The sequence below is a fragment of the Neofelis nebulosa genome, chromosome 9 (genome assembly GCF_028018385.1).
Source record: "Neofelis nebulosa isolate mNeoNeb1 chromosome 9, mNeoNeb1.pri, whole genome shotgun sequence".
Classification (NCBI taxonomy): Eukaryota; Metazoa; Chordata; class Mammalia; order Carnivora; family Felidae; genus Neofelis; species Neofelis nebulosa.
In genome coordinates, this window is record NC_080790.1 from 5,413,653 (window position 1) to 5,430,425 (window position 16,773).

The window sequence follows — 16,773 nt, forward strand, 5'->3', positions numbered from 1 at the left end:
AGCTCTTGGATTAAGGAATGAAGTTTGAATTTAGCTGTGGTATTTCAGCCCAGACCCCAGACACCATACACAAAGGGACAATAGACCAGTCGGGACATCCAACATTCAAATGGGACGCGTCTGCTCTCATCACAAGTTTAACATATAGGCTTTACGTTTGTAATCAGTGCGGCCTGGAAAATAACACCATCAGAATAACCACTGTAACAATACAGTGCTCTAGGGGTAATGATGCATGTGTTAACTTTGTTACAACCAAAGCTGGGTAATGTCACAGCTCTGTGCATATGAAGAAATTTGGTTCCCAAACTTGGTGCTCTGCCCTAGGGTAACACCACTACATAAATGCCAAGCCAAAAATGGCCTCTAACATCCTAATGTACATATATGCCATTTTGTTTTCAGTCGATTTTCATAGCCTTCTATTGGGTCTTTCTACCTCCAGATCTCTCTGCCACCAAACAATCGATCTCACTGGTTAATCTTTCTAAGAAATAAATTTCAGACAGGGCGCCTGGGCTCAGTCAGTTAAGTGTCTGACTTCAGCTCAGGTCATGATCTCATGGTTCATGAGATCGACCCCTGTGTTGGGCTCTGTGCTAACAGCACGGAACCTGAAGCCCACTTTGAGTTCTGCGTGTGTGTCTCTCACTCTGCACCCCCCACACCTGCTCACACTCTGTCTCTCTTTCTCTCTCTCAAAAATAAATCAATTTTGAAAATGTTAATGAAATAAAAACAAAACAAAACAAAACAAAATACATTTCAGACAACAATGCCAACTTTCAAAGTCTCATCGTCCTCCCATTGCTGATAGGGTCAAGTCCAGACTCCATATCCAGGGATTCAGGGCACATAAAAATGGCCCCATTGACCTACACTCCACCTGAACCTTCTAGTCAAGCCCTGTCCCTCCCTGCATTTCTAATCATCTCTTCTGAGGGTGCTCACCTCATGCTACAAATGCTCCCTGTGGGCTCCTGTCCCAGTCCTCCTCTTCCCTGGGTGTCACTGTCCCCTCTTCTCGACTGTCTCTCATCTGTGTAGCCATGGCTTGTAAGCCTCATTTCAGGCCCCAGTTCTTCCATGAAGAATGAATGAATAAATGTTTCCTTCATCTTCCCAGTCCTTGGAGCTCCCTGGCCCCCTCTGACCTCAATGGCACGGTCAACACTACACAGTTGGCAATTGCTGATTGTGCAAACGTTTATGGAATATCTCTCGGATCAGATTCCACATTAAGATCTATCTATCTCTGTATCCATCAATCTATGTTCATTTAATCCTTGCAACAATCTTCTCATGATCATTAATGGCACTATCATTTTCATTTTACAGATGTAACAATTAAGGTTATGTAATTTTTCAAAGATCCCAACAATTGTTCATGGAATGTCCTGATTTTCTGTTTAGATGTCTGCAGAGTATACGATGATATCTCCTGTATCAATCCTCATATTGGTACATTTTTGTCTTTCCTTTTTTCTTATTCATTCTCATTAGAAGTATATCCATTTCATTGGCCTTTTCAAAGAACAAGGCTTTTGGCATCGTGGATTTTCTCTATTGCCTTTCTGTTTTTAATTTAATTGATTTAGGCTCTTTATTATTTCCTTTACTCTGCTTGCCTCGTGTTTATTTTGACCTTTTATTTCTAGTTTCTTAAGGTGGATGCTTACATCATTGACTTGCAGCCTCGCTTTCTTCTGATTCAAGAATTTAGTGCTACAGTTGGCCTCTAAGTTGCATTCAGTGGGGGAGACAGGATGGAGTGAACCTGCTTCATCCCACCCAGAGTCTTAGTTTAAGACAAGTAGGTATGTGGAAAGATCCTAGGCTCTGGGGGCAAAGTGTCTTAGGTTCCTCTACTCTGCTTAACAAACCATGTGTCCTTGGGAAAGCTCTTAAGAGGCATAGTTTCTCAATTATAGTTGTTATAAAATGAGACAAAAAAGTCTTATTTCTGGTGCTTCCATGAGAATTTATATCGGGTGAGGCAGAATGCTCTTACCTAGTGTCTTGGTCCTTTCCATACTTCACACCACTGAGTCTTGGCCGTCCTTCCCTACATCAACGTAATTCACAAGCAACCTGGCATCTTGGGCCCTGGCTTTCTGACCTCTGCTATTTGCTTACTTCTTTAACATTCAGGTTTAGTTAGCATTTATTAATAACATACTCCATGCCAGGCATTGTGTAACTATTTCCCCATATGTTGGTTTTTAATACCAAATATATTCGTGTAGCAGAAGTTGTTACTATCCAACTTGTTAGAAATAAAGAAAGACAAGTCCTTGTCAAGGTCACACAACTTGTATGGTACAAAGCCAAGATTCAATCCATAATAGCTTGACTCTAATTCCATGCTTTCCTCGATATACTATAGCTGCTCCTAATGTTTTCCACTTTGCCTTCCTGGATTTCTCATCACCAGCCTCTTCATGTCCCCCAGTAGCTTAAAGGTCACCTCACTTGGAGTTGGATTCTAGTCTGGACGTTCATCTGCCTTGACCACTTGAGATTTGTCTCTGGTGCTCCTGCGGCCCAGCCTTCCCAAATCAATGCATCCTCCTGCCCTCCAATGGCAGAGCACAAGGAAGTCAAGACAGTGATTAATTAAACATCCCACTCACTACTTAGGAATACATTTTTTTTTCTAAAAATTCCCCAATGCAAACTGGTTTCAATATATTACAGTAGGGATATATATTCATAGCTGAATGGAGAATTCTTTCTTACTGACTACTACCATTTCAATTTTCCGGTCAAGGACAAATCTTCTTTTCCTACTACATAATGCCAATTCTTATAATTCCTATATGTGCCATGGGTCTATCTCTGATACATATCCTTTATCATAATGATTTTCTAGCTAGTGAATCTATAAGCCCCTTGACTGACCTTCTGCTCAAAGTCTCTCTGAACTAAGGGAGACTTAGGAATTAATGCTGTAAGCCTTCCATTGGCATCTCATTTCCACTCTGGACAATCCTGAAGGTTCTTTATCTTATTAAAGTCAATATGTCTCAACTAAGAAGAGATGAGTACAACTAAGGAAAGCTGAGAGCTGTTTCCACTTGAGTCAGAAAAGAGTGTAGAGAGGAAGAATCTAGAGTTAGGGGTGGGTATGGGGATGGGGATATTACTAAAGACAGAAAAGGAGGTCAATGGGGTTAATTTTATGTGTCAACCTGACTGAGCCTTGGGGTGCCCAGACATTTTGTCACACATACTGTGTGTATCTTTAAGGCTATTTCTGAGTGAGATCAACATTTGAATCAGTTGACTGAGTAAAAACGACTGCTGTTTCTGATGGGGGTGGGCCTCATCTGATTAATTAAAGACCTAAATAGAACAAAAAAGGCCAAGTAAGACAGAGCTTTGACAATGTGAGAAGATTTTAATCTTCTCCTGCCTTCAGACTGAAACTTACACCATTGGCTTTCCTGGTTCACAGGCCTTGGGAGTCAGATTGGAATTGTACTGTTACCTCTCCTGGGTCTCAAGCCTTTGGACTTAGACTGGAACTTGCACCATCCACTAGCCTGGTTCTCTGACCTTTGAACTTGAACTGCAACTACTTCATTGGCTCTCCTGGGTCTCCAGGTTGTTTGCTGACTGCACATCTTGGGACTTGTCAGTCTCCATAATCATGTGATCTAAGTCCTTATAATTAATCACTCTCTGCTTCTCTCTCATTGGCTCTTTTCTGGAGAACCCTGGCTATTATAGGCAAGAAATGCTTTAAATTACAGGAGACAAATTGAAGGACACTGACCAAAGTTTAGGTTCCCTATTCATGAACTAGCAATATGTCTTATAAGTCACTTACCTTCTCTGTTAGCTCTTTCCTTTCCTTTCCTTTCCTTTCCTTTCCTTTCCTTTCCTTTCCTTTCCTTTCCTTTCCTTTCCTTTCCTTTCCTTTCCTTTCCTTTCCTTTCCTTCCCTTCCCTTCCCTTCCCTTCCCTTCCCTTCCCTTCCCTTTTCTTTCTACCTTCCTTGCTCCTTCCTTCCTTCCTTCCTTCCTTCCTTCCTTCCTTCCTTCCTTCCTTCCTTCCTTCCTTCCAAAAGTTAGGGATGAGATGACCACAGGGTTACTTACAGTCCATACATCCCAGGCTATTCTAAAAGTAGCATGGATTTATACAATTGCAAGTGTGGTAAGGAGTCTCTCTTTCTACCCTGACTATGGTCTAAAAACTGAATTGAAATTTGATGATTGAGAAGCTAGGCCACATTTATTTGTCAAGTCAGTGTTTTAAAAGATGCTTTGGTTCTCAGATCAGTCCACTAAGTGCTACTAACTAAGAGTCAGATGCTTAACCAACTGAGCCACCCATGTGCCCCCAAAGTCTGTTTATTTTAAATGATGAACTCGTATGGTATAAGATCTGAATCCTGGGAGAAGAAAGGGAGAGAGGGAGCAAACGAGTTTCCCCAAGTGTTGCTGAGCATGGTATACTGCCCCTGTTAACCCTATGGCCCACTAACTGCTGTTTAAGTGGGTCTCATTTCCCAAGAAGCTCTAGGTAATAAAATCCCCATCCCAACAAAAATTTTTTAAGAGGGGCGCCTGGGTGGCTCAATCAGTTGAGCAACCAACTTCGGCTCAGGTCATGATCTTGAGGTCTGTGAGTTCGAGCCCCGCGTCAGGTTCTGTGCTGACAGCTCAGAGCCTGGACCCTGCTTCCGATTCTGTGTCTCCCTCTCTCTCTACCCCTCCCCCGCTCATGCTCTGTCTCTGTCTCTGTCTCTTTCTCTCAAAAATAAATAAACATTAAAAAAAATCAAAAAAAAATTTTTTAAGAATTCTTTCTTAGCCCCACTTTATTCTGCTAAGCAGTAGGAGAAAAATAAGTACAGTAGTTCATTAATAAAAACCAAAAAAAAAAAAGGGAGTAGGAGACTTTAATCTTACTTCCCTCCTATTTGCATCTTAAAGAGGCTAGTATTGGCCTTACATTTAATGAGATAGCAGCTTTGTATTTAAAATAAACAGACTTTGGGGGCGCATGGGTGGCTCAGTTGGTTAAGCATCTGACTCTTAGTTTCAGCTCAGGTCATGATCTCATGGTTCCTGGGTTTGAGTCCTACATTGGACTCCAGGCTGATAGTGTAAAGCCTGCTTGGGATTCTCTCTCCCTCTCTCTCTGGCCCTCCCCTACTCATTCTCTCTCTCTCTCTCTCTCTCTCTCTCTCTCTCTCAAAATAAAACTTTAATAAATACATAAATAAATAAATAAGCAGATTTTTTATTTTTGAAAAGGTGGAGGTATTTGGGGAATGTAGTTAGTTTTGTAGGCAAACCAAAGCCCCAGATCAGTGCTTTGAGATTCATGTTTCCCCATCCTCAGCAGGACACACAAGTTCTTAAAGGCTCTAAATGTCCATCTTCCTGTGGCAGGGCAACAGGAGCTCCAGTAGAAATGACACCATCCACTAGCCACAGAGCCACTCATGTGCAAGTTCAGAATACTGTATCTTCCCGAAGAAACATAAGTTGCAGGCTACTCAGCTTTAGCCTCCAATATGGTAAGACTTCCTGAGATTCCTTCCTGAGATAGCAAGTATCCTTGCTGCAAGTATGGCTTTTTGGGTCTCTTTCCAAGAAAATCATCAAATTCCTGTTTTTTAGCCTGTCAAGTTCCTGACACATTCAAGTCTCTCTATAAATGCTTGCCGAATCGTTGTTTCAATGTTTCAGTCCACACTTTGCCAAAGGCCCTTCTTAAAGTACCAATGTGGTGTCTAACCTCAACTCAATCACACTCTACTGGGTATCACTGAGCTGTAGACATATTAGACAAGATGTGGGATTTTTATAGCCAGACAGAGGGCTTCATTTTCCCTCATCTCTCAAGTCCACCTGAGAGGTGGTAAGTCATCTTTTTTGTCGACCTCACATATACTAAACAGTAAATCTGGAATTGTTGCCGTGCTAAACATTTGATGGTACGTATTTTATGTTTGTTCACTAACCATTTAACTCAAAAATATCTACAAAACGTCAGATAGAGTAGGGATACCAAATAAAGGACCCATTACAAATATCAGCTAGAGTGAGGATAAAGTGGTAAATGAAGACAGGCATGCCCTCTTCTCATGGAATGTTCTGTCCTCTGCGGTAGCAGGCATTAAAGAAGTAACTGTGGGTCAATGATCCAACTTTAAAATTAATAATAGATATCAATTCTGCCCTTAGCTGTATGGAAGCTCATGATTTGATGACAATACTTCAAAGCAGTGAAGTCACAGCCGAAGGGGTTTTAAAAAATATCTATTTTTTTCTATAAGGTGATTATATAGCTTTTGTATTGAAAAGTTTGGTAATTATGAATAATGTGTTGACCCACAGAACATTAAAGACTCTCGTGTAGAAGGAAAATACGCACTAATGTGAAGGATACACAAACATACACACGTGCACGCACACACACAAGTGTCTGAGATCTGGCGACATCTGAATAAGGTCTGTAGGTTGTAGCAATATCAGTCTCTTGGGGCTGATATTATGCTGTAGTTATGTCAGGGGCTTTCTCTGGGAGGAACGGCAGAAAGGGTCCCGGAGAGCTCTCTGTACTCGTTCTATAAGTATTTTGGATTGCCTTAAATCATGTCATAATTATTTCAAAGTAAAGAGCTAAAAATTAGTATGCCAGATATAAATACTGCAACCTCAAATTGTTTCTTCACGGAGAAGCCTGGAGAAAGTTGCCAAAGGGAACCTGGTTTTGTTCTCATGCTGGCATGGTGATCTTCTTACCTTTTAAAACATACTTGAAAGTTTTATACTGTAAGTTCGCCCATATTTAAATCCTGTTTCAATGCTATGGAAGTAATAGGACATACAGCTTAAAAACATATCTCCCTTAGGAAACAATCAGCTTCAACCAATTTCTTGCTGAACGTTAAGAGAGAATATGAAAGTTTTGTACAAATCTATCAAAAGCCAACCTATTTCATCAACCTGACTCTGTAAGCCTATCTTCTCTGCCACGACATTTCAAAGAATGACAGAAAACTGTGTTGAAATACCTGATAAATCATCGTTTCAGGTTTCAAGCTTTATCTCAAAAATCTGGGTCCTGCTCGCGGAAATGAAGCCACACGCTTATCCTGAACAGGACTCAGTTATTACAATGACTTCCCTACCTATTCCCTAGCTGTGTGTTCCTGGTGCTGGCTGTCAAAATGAATGTCAATAACTCACCATCCTTTTGCTATTAATGGGGTTATTTCACCGTGGCGTGTTTTATCAGAGTAAATTTTTTTTTCCCTTTCATCTCAGGAGCCTGAAGTTCAAATAAAATAGTAAATAGATAAATACTTTGAGAAATGCATTGAACTTTTTCATTGCAATCCTCCTCAAAATTTCATTTGCATCCCATTTCCTTTAGGACTGAAGAGTATATAACACCCACAACTCTACTTAAGTAGCGTTTACTATATCCCAAGCACTGTTCTAAATGCTTTATGTATTTTGACTCATTTTATCCTTGCAACAGTCCTCTGACGCCATATGATAACGATTTAGCCCCATTTTATAGAGAAGGAAAGCGAAGGTTAGGAAATGTGTCTCAGGCTCATACAAGTAGTAAATAAATCAGTTTCGGGTCCCTATCACACTCTAGCTCTAGAGTTCACACTTCTAATAACTACACTACACTGCCCGATTAAAAAAATCTCTAGCTCTCATATTCGAGTACCATTTCCACTTGGCTGTGTGCAACCTTGCAAAACCTCATCTCCCATGACTTCGCATCCCTAGCAAAACAGAAAACCCACCATTGCCCAGACATGTCTTTTCAGCTCCCAGAACTTGTCCGTCTGGTTTTTGCTTTCTGTAAAGTCCCCTGTCTCTACTCAACACCTAGACCATCTGGGCCGTGGGTATCACGCTTCCTAGCGCTACAAAAACTTCCCAAAGCCAACTGCCACCCAGAAACAGGGCTGCTGGTCTTTGAAGGGTTGCTCAGTCCTGGGCAATGCGTGCATCAGCAGTGACACTGATGGTTGCAGGCCCCTCTTCCCTGTTGGTCCCCCGGGGATCATACATCTATGGACGACGAAAATTGAATCTGAGGAAGGCTCAGACTAGGTTTGATAAGATAAGACTCCTGGAAGATCTACCTTTGTAGATTAACCCAAGTATCATCATAATATATCTTAAAAAAAAAAAACACAAAAAACAAACAAACAAAAAAAACGAAACAAAACACAAGTTCTAGGAAGGAATGCCCAGGCGATTTATGGAGCACAAATGAATGAATTGTCAACTGGATGGTGGAGGAAGAACACAGCCTGGGAAGACTTCCTGGAAGTGGTGCTATCTGGTCAACATTTATAACACAGAAAAGGAATTAGCCAAAAAAAAAAAAAAAAAAATGGAGGTGGGGTAGATTGTGTGCATGAGAAGTCGCTGCAGGCAGAGAAAAGGACCTTTTGCTAACACATAAGAGCAGGGGTGCCTGGGTGGCTCAGTCGGTTGGGCGTCTGACTTTGGCTCAGGTCATGATCTCACGGTTTGTGAGTTCAAGGCCCATGTTAGGCTCTGTGCTGGCAGCTCAGAGCCTGGAGCCCGCTTCGGATTCTGTGTCTCCCCTTCTCTCTCTGCCCCTCCCCCGCTCATACTCTTGTCTCTCTCTCTCTCTCTCTCTCTCTCTCTCTCTCTCCAAAATAAATAAATTTAAAAAAAATAAAAATAAAAAAACCCACACAAGAGCAGAAGCAAACATGGACGTAACTGTGTGTAACCAGGATTTGTTACATGCACGTGTATATGTGCATATTTGTGGTGCGCACGTGTCCTGGTATTGTGACTAATGCTAAGCACCTCTTTAGTATAAGTCTGTCTTCCTGCTTTTGTTCCCACACCTCCCTCCGCCTTCCCTGCTGCCTCACATGCACAGCTTTTGGGACTTAGCATACATTTCCTGAATGAGCTTTTGCTGTCCTCATAGGCAACCTGAGCGTACCTGTGACATCTTCGATGGAGGAAGCAGTAGAAATTGGGTTCTTCGTTGCATAAGTCCTTGAGATTATGATTCTCATAGGATAATTTTATCCAGACTATCCACAAACGTTTTCCTGTTTCAGTGAAACAGTGTGGCCTCCCCGTACTCTACCCCTACCAAAAGGTGCTTTGGGATTTCTGATTTGCTGTTTTATCTGACTCCCTAATGATACGCTCCCCCCTCCACCCTTGGTGGGGTGGTCCGTGTAGGACGTGTTATCGCAATTACAAATTAACAAGCAAATTTTTACAGCAAATAAAATGATTTTGGTGGATGCTCCCTCTGTGCGGCCGTTTGCAAACTATATTCTACTGCGTGCTTCCGGAGACGGACATTTTATGAACAGGTGCAAAATTCACAGGCCTGCGATGTAAAATTGCTACAATTGACTTGATAAACGGCTGCCATTTTACTTGGGAAAATATCTGGGTTGCCGTACTCCACTGATAGCAGAACACTCTTCCGGAAAGACACGCGCTCTGCTCCTCTGGGTCAGCATGTCCGAGCAGTTCAGAGCGGAATTAATACAACTTAAGAAGACACTTGGAAAAAAAAAAAAAAGTCAGAACAACCACCTTCTAAGCAGAAGATTCACTAATCCGAAACAGGGACAAAAGCTGCAATTAAATGCCAAATCAGACCAGCTTATTATTATTGTTTTTTTTTAAAGGAGAGATTTTTCAGCCTTTCGGTGATTTGCTTATTCTTAGGGACAAAGGAAAGGGAGCTGCAGATTCTGAGAGTTCTGCAGGCACACGGCCCCAAACTTCATCATCTATTTAGCGAAGTGAGCTGGGGAAAGAGGATTGTCGCTCAGCTAATAAATAGGTATTGTTTCCCTAAACTCCTGCTGGCAGCAGGAGGGAAACAACATACTCAATGCCTTCTTGTGACTTCCTCATCTGGAACCCTCTGCCTGCCCATCGGATTCTTGTCCAAATGCCCCGCTGGCAGCTGTCACCCTCCAGATTTGCAGAGATGAGCTCAGTCACTGTGCCACCAGCGCGTGTTGGAAGAAAGCTCATTTCCACGGAGGAAGACAGGGAAATGACAGGTTTCTTTTGTTGATGTTTTGTATTTTGTTTTTCCAGGGCAAGACAAGTCACTTGGTGGACATAACAGGCAATCTGGCCTCCACATAGACAATCCAGATGGCTGTTAGTAGCTGAGAGGAGCTGGCCGTCCGCAAACTCAATTCAGCTCTTTTATTACCGGCGACCTTCTCCCCATGGCCTGCAAGCCACATGGTCTAGTCTAAGGGACTGTGTGTTTTGAATATTATGGGTGTTTTTCATTTTCTTTTTTTAAAAAAAAATTTTTTTTAACGTTTATTTATTTTTGAGACAGAGAGAGACAGAGCATGAATGGGGGAGGGGCAGACAGAGAGGGAGACACAGAATCTGAAACAGGCTCCAGGCTCTGAGCCATCAGCACAGAGCCCGACGCGGGGCTGGAACTCACGGACCGTGAGATCATGACCTGAGCCAAAGTCGGACGCTCAACCGACTGAGCCACCCAGGCACCCCGGTGTTTTTCATTTTCTAACTCACATCCACACCTCGGTTCATTTTGAAAAGTTATTTTAAAACTTTGGAGATGTGCTCAATGGAAGACAGTGAAATAGTGTCCTGTTTTGACATCTTCCTAAAGCAAAGTGATCATGAATCTTGAGGCACGTAATATATTAATTAACGTAGGCATTGATCAATGGAGAGCTAATCCCAGCTCTGACCTAACTCACTCTGTGGCTTTAGACCAGTGCTTTTGTCTGGAGCTTGCTCATCTCTGAAGTTATAGAGTCACAAGTCCCTTCCAGCTGTGACAGAAAGTGATCAATTTAATTAAATTAAGTCTGATTCAATTCAACAGATTTCAAATGTATATCTACACAGTATCAGAACCTCGTGGGTATATCGCCCATGCTCTCAGGGAGCTCAGAATAACACTTTATTCATTTAATTTTATTTTTTAGTCTTACACAAAGTTGTTTTAAAAAGTGTTGATAAAGTTCTAAGAAGAGGAACTGAAATAACGTGGATAAGCTGAGACACTAATTAGAAGACAAAATCACCGCTTACAGAAATCTCTAGAACACAGTGGGACACAAAGGAAACCCAGAGTTCTATACCTAGGCCACGTCTTCTTGGCCATGGGGGAAGGAATACTCAAAGACAGTGGAAAGAGTCAGAGAACTTGTGTTTGGAAATTTGAGAATGGAGTCCACCTGAACCTTCTCTTGCAGGAATGAAGGTGGAAGTGTATCCAACTTTAAGACACAGAGAACGGAAATAGTAGACAGAATAGTGAAAGAAATACTCTAAGGGACATAAGAGACTCAAACTTAGGAAAGACCACGAACAAACTAAACGTCCAAAGATCTAATCACTGGAAAACAGTAAGTATTGCTCTATCGTTAATGAGGAAAACCAACACGGTCTTTCCAGCCACCTCATGGCCTCTGGTGGCCAAGTCGTCACGGTCATGGTGACAGCTAGGTGCTTGTGTGTGGGGACTAGGGTGCTGAGCTGCTTTGAACCAGTAACAGCAGAGGGAACAGAGCCCACCCTCTTTCAGCCTGCCAGGGGCTGTGGGGCTTCCCACTTCCCAGGATTCTGGAAAAGGTGCCCAGGCCTTTTAGATGACCCTTGGGGTGGAAGATGAATTTTCTGGTCCATTCCCAGGTTAATGCTGCCCTTTGATATGGCCACCAAAGCCCCAGTGGCTGCTACCTCGATTGCTAATTTGACTGATGAAGTGAGCTCAGGAAGACTGTTCACAAATGTCTACGCATCCTAACTTCTCTGACATGTTCCCCAGCCACAGTCATTGGAGAGCTATGACAAACGAATGCATGTTGAAGTGCAAACACCCTTCTTCACTAGCTGTTATGAGATGAATCCCCTCCCCACTTACCAACTCAGTTCATCAATTGAAGCCTTGACCTCCAGTATCTCAGAAAGTGAGAGTATTTGGAAACAGGTCCTTTAAAGAAGTAATTAAGGTCAAATGAGGTCTTGGGGGTAGGCTCTAATCCAATATAACAGACGTCCTTATGAGAAGAGATCAGGACATAGACTGAGGGGAGACCATGTGAGGACTCAGGGAGAAGGGCAGTCAACTGCATGCCAAAGAGAGAGGCCTCAGGGAAACCAACCCCGTCTTGATCTCACACTTCAGCCTCCAGAATTGAGGAAATCCATTTCTGATGTTCAGCCCACCAGTCTATGGCATGTTGTTATGGAAGCTCTTGCAAACGAATACATTGGACAATGGTCAAGAAGCTGGCATGGCCGAGTGCCCGTTTGGGTCAGTAGCCCCAGAAGCAGTGCCAGAATCGCCTCTGGAGATGCACTCTGGGGACCTGGAAAGACGCATCGGAGCAAAATCAGGACCAGCATGAATGAGAAGATCCTGGGGGGCCAGTTGCCTTTATTAAGACAAGTGCGTGTATACACTTATATTTGTCTATTATTCCTCGATGAAGTTGGGGAGGGCGAGTGCCTGTGAGTGGTACAGTCAGCTTAAAACAGGGCCCTCCGTGGGGGCTACCTATTTGAGTCACCCGGAGAACTTTTTAAATCCTCTGACACCCAGGTCCACATCTCTGGAGGGCGAGACCCAGGCATAAATAATGAGTTCGTTCAAACCCACAGGATTCAAATACATATGCAGCCACACCTGAGAACAGCTGGTTTAAAGAGATCTGTCTTGTTACAGTTGTCTCAGCACAGATGATTGTGCAGCGTATCTCTTAGCTATTAATCTAACCCTCTGAAATGTGTATGTCACCCAGTAACCCCCTTACTTGCTCTGAAATTTATATATCACATAAAAGGTTCATCGCTAGAATTGTAGAGATAGGCAAAGTTCTCTTGTGTTCAATGTAAGATGAGAAGAGAAAATGTCTGGATCAGGGGCGCCTGGGTGGCTCAGGTGGTTAAGCATCTGGCTTTGGCTCATTTCATGATCTTACAGCTCATGAGTTCAAGCCCCACGTCGGGCTCTGTAGTGATAGCTCAGAGCCTGGAGCCTGCTTCAGATTCTGTGTCTCCCTCTCTCTCTGCTCCTCCCTCACTCGTGCTTTGTCTCTCTCTCTCTCTCTCTCTTTCTCAAAAATAAATAAATATTAAAAAAAGATTAAAAAAAAGAAAATGTCTGGATCAAAACAAAAATAAAATAATAATAATACAAGATAAATAAGGCATGACATGGCATTTTGTCAAAATTCTCAATTTCTGACAGTAACACAAACTCATATTTTTTGGTGGCATAAATTTCACCGTTTTGGTTTCCTTAACTCTTTAAGCCCATGGTAGCTTTAAGCTAACTCTGCAGGTGAGAGTTTCTTAACCCCTTTGCTTTTCAGGCTGTGTCAAAACACCTTTAAGTAAAAGAGACAACTTGAAACCTGATTAAAATACCGGCACAGTTGCAGATTTTGCTTTGGCCAGATTTTAACACAATCACTTTTTTTTTTTTTTTTTTTTAATCCTGGCAGGATCGATTGCAAGCATGGCCATAAACACAGATTTGATGTTAGATCATCTCTTTATAGCATTAAGCAGTTTTCATCTGAAAGAAAAGTTTCAAGAGGGGGAGCTAGTTAGCTAATTGATTACAGATTGTGACTGAAATTCTGCAGGAAGGAGACACTTTCAGAGTTTAAGGAAAACCCTAAGAAATCAGTGTTCCCATGTCCCATTTCTACCCCTGCCTTCCCTATAATGCAGGCTGATTACTGAGGCTCTCACTCCAGCCCAGCGTGGTAGCTGATTAAGGCTTGACGAGCAAATAGCAGATCGGAGTTTTAATCATGTGTCTCACAGAAATGGAAGTACGAAACCGAGAGAATTGCCATAACACTCTGAGTCATGCAATTTGGAGCAACTAAGCAAATAGGTACTCAGAAACAAGCTCTGTGGTTATAGTCTTCGGACCTGGTTTGAGCAAAGCCATCCGTACTTTGACAGTATGAGCTGCAAAACCAGCCTCCTAACACCTCCCCGAGGTGTATCTCACGTCTGCTAACGGGTGGTAATTCATAAGATGGGTTCAAAAGCATGAGACAGCTAGGCTCATTTGTTCTAAGAGGTGAGGCTAGCCTTATCACATCTTCTCTTTGGTCCCCCATTATTTCCATCTCTCCCAACCCCTTCCTTAACCCACCCTTTCACCTCACTTGTTCCGTCTTCTTTCTGTCTGCATTATTTTGGCTGGGTTTTGTTTCCCTAAATCGAGATCAACAACCATAGCTGCTTCTGTGGTTTTTCTGTTCATTTTGTCATTTTCTCACTTGTTTAGAAAATAAATTCCACCCACACTCACACCTGTGCAAGGGTCCCCACCCCCGCCCTACGGAGGCACGTGAGAACCAGCCTCGGAACCAACATCTCCAAGAGGGAAGGTCATCATGAGCGTGTGTGAGTCGAAGTGTATGTGAGAGTCAGTGTGAGTGTTTGTGTGCAGTGTGAACAGGATATACTAGTCACTTGTTCCCAGGTCTCTAGGTCAAGATAGATGCTCCCCAATACATTCAATGCGTATCGAATATTTCATTTGGTCCACATACTGTAAACTGTGTTTGCATTTATGTGTATACATACATGAACCATAAGCTTATGTTTTCTCATGTGTCCTGGAGCAGAGAATAAAGCAGAATATGCATCTCACTTCACATGGACCCCCTGCCCCACTGCAAGGCTGGTCTCCCGGCTAAGACAGTAGTGGGGAGTGTAAGAGTTTATGTTTGTATCTTGGCTTGGCAGAGTTACAAGCTAAGACTTAGAGTCTGAAAGAGCCACATTCGAATCCGGGCTGCATCACTTCCGAACTTGGGTGCTCTTGGGTATACTCCTTAATCTCTCCATGACTCAGTTTTCCCTCATCTCTAAAACAAGGGGAATATCTGTCTCTTCAAGTTTTTCCTGTGGATTGAGATTCTCTGTGTAAAATGGTAGCCATTCCTATATGCCGGGACGTGTGCCCTGTGTAACATAAACATACTATTGGGAAAGCACTTTTGAGGATACATTGTCTTGAACTCGTAAGCCATCTGGGCTGTCCCTTGTGATCTCCCAAGGGTCCTTTTCTTGCATTGTTATACCAGGGAATTTGGTTAATATGTGTGGGGTGGAAACACAGTGGTGGCTACCGGAGGGCTTTTGTGTTTTCAACAAACACATGTATTTGTTGAACATCTTTTATAAGTCAGAGGCTAGAGAATGATGTGCTTGTAGGCAAGAAATGAGAAGAAAGGTAGAAAGGTAAGTCTGGCTCCAGATCTGGGAGCAGATACAGGGGATTGTGGGCCCTGGAAGCTGATGTCAGGGGCATGTGGCTGTGTCTCTGCCCTCATGGGCTTGGATTTGGACCAGGGGCACCACAGCTCCAGACACAGATTTTAAAGCGAAAGAGATTTGAGACAAAGCACTTACTGTGTTTGCTGCTTCCTCACTGAACCCCAGATTCTTCATCTCTCAAATGGCAAGTAGCCACATTGTGCTTTCTAAGGGAAAGGGGTGGAAATTACATTGAATTAAAGATGTAAACCACCTACCTCAGTGCCCTACACAACTTGATGCGTCCCAAATGTTAGTTTCCTTCTCACCTTCCATTCTCCTTCTTACCTTTTCCTTTTTCCCTCTTTCCCTCCTGTCTGTCCTCTCATAACCCAGGACCATCCAAAGGCACAGACCTGCATTCTCCACAGATGGGTCTTCACATGATAGTGGTCATAGGGGAAGTGACAGGGCCACTGAGTGACGGGGCCACATTCATGCAGAATCTGTGTGTGTGTATGTGTGTGCGTGTCACTTACGGACATATGACACACCAGCCCGACTGTCCTTCATTGAAAGACCCTGGGGTGGGGGCATCGGTGGGCAGCCTTTCAGAGATTGCCTTGGCTGCAGACAGCTGGCCCCAGATGACGATTCTCCTGATGGGATCCATGAGATGGCTGTGACGGGTCCAGAGCAGGGGCTGGGTATAGGGTTAACTAAAAAGACTCTCGCCATCTCAACCCAAGTCAGAGACTCTACTGATGGGCTATTTAGCTTGCAAGCTTCCCGTAAGAGACGTGAGGCCATCCTGCACCTTCACTGAAGCTCATTCCTTCCTCTGCCCACCCCTGCTCCTGTCTTCTCTCTTCCACAGGTTTTGATCCCAAGATACTCCTTGATAAACTCCCTTCATACTAAACGACCAGACTCAGCCTGCAACAGGATGTCAGAATCTCGGTCTTCTGCACCCGCTGTTTCCTAAACATGTGTAGTTACAAGAGATACACCTGGCAGGTGTGACAGTCTAGTCTGAGGACCCTGCATGCCCAACATGGAAAGGGGCTGCTATACACGGACCTTGTTCCAGCAAAAGTGCTGGCACATTCTGAGACAGAGAGAGGTCTTTGACCTGTGTGGTGGCAGTCACATACAGGTGACCAGCAGAACTATAAATATGTTTATCACACTGCTGTGCAATTCTCATTCCTGCCAGTGATGACGAGCCTGAGAGGGGTAGACGTGTTATTCTCTGAAGTCTTCATGCCCCTTTCTCTCCCTTTCTCTCCACTTTCTCTGAAGGGTGAGGACCGAGGGGCTTTAGCCTAAATCCTTTTAGGATTATTCATCTTCAGTTTTGCTGGATTTTCCCAAGGACAGAACAAAGACAGACATGATGAGGGTGCGGTTGAGGAGCCACCATAGATCTTTATAGACAGTGATTTCCACAATGAGGAGCTCCTGCCTCTGGCCTGGTGATG